The 1,017-nt window shown below is 44.5% G+C and overlaps 1 pseudogene; it reads right to left on the bottom strand.

The window, feature by feature from the left end:
- Positions 1–242: 242 nt before the first annotated feature.
- Positions 243–698, bottom strand: LOC104983172 (annotated as a pseudogene).
- Positions 699–1,017: the final 319 nt, after the last annotated feature.

Here is a 1,017-nt window from a genome sequence, read left to right on the forward strand (position 1 = left end):
TCCATGGGACTTTCCAGGCAAGAGTGCTGGAATGGATTGCCATTCCTTCTCCAGGGGATCTTCCCAACCCAGGAATCGAATCCAGGTCTCCTGCATTACAGGCAGACACTTTACCGGCTTCAGAGAACACTAACTAAATTATATATTTAAAACTTTTTTCCCCCAGTCCTAAAATTCACCCAGGAAAAAGAGGCTGGTTTAACTGCTAAGCAGAGAAAATTGATCAGCCTGGAGGGCTGCACCTAGTCTGAGAGGTCGAATGGCATCTTGCTGATGACCTCCCCATTCTCATCGACTATGGTGTCGTAGGCCCAGCGGCGGTTGCAGCGGCAAGTGGGCCCGCACTTGGTGGACTTACACTTGGGGCACGGGTAGAAGCAACCCAGGCAGCCTTCATCAAGGCAGTCACACAGGTCAGCCTTATTGAAGGTGAGCCTGCCCTTTTCGTCATACTTGTTGACTTGGCGTTTTACAGAAACAAGCTCATTCTTCTTTGCCATTTGCCCTTTCTTTATCTCCTGCCTTAGTTGAGGATTAAAGTTGGCTACCTGAGGCCAAGGATTTTGAAATGACAACCGTTTTAACTGCGGATCCAACCATTTCATTTGCTTCAGTTCCTTCTCACTTGGTTTCTCAGGAGAACTTTGACGTGCAGGTCTCTCTCGCAGGGAACTGCTCTTTTCTGCTTGTTCACTCATTTCTGCTCACCTGGGGACACAAACAAAGTCAGCAACCATTTGTGGGAGCTCAGTCAACCATGAGGACGCTGGAGCTAGTAAAAGTCATTTCAGAATGGGCCTATTAAGTTTTACTTCAAACCTGGCTTAAGTGGATAGGAGCAAGTTTATCAACACCAACAAATCTTTGGACAAAAAGTGCTTTTATCAGATAGTATTTCCTCCTTTATTTAACCATCTCTTTTGTCTATCAAATGTTTAAATAACCATTCATGTTTGTCTAGACTAGTACTTCTCAAACATTAATGTGCATATGAATCGTTTCATGATTATGATTATG

Source organism: Bison bison, unplaced genomic scaffold, assembly GCF_000754665.1.
Source record: "Bison bison bison isolate TAMUID 2011002044 unplaced genomic scaffold, Bison_UMD1.0 scf7180017463076, whole genome shotgun sequence".
In the NCBI taxonomy this organism is placed as follows: domain Eukaryota; kingdom Metazoa; phylum Chordata; class Mammalia; order Artiodactyla; family Bovidae; genus Bison; species Bison bison.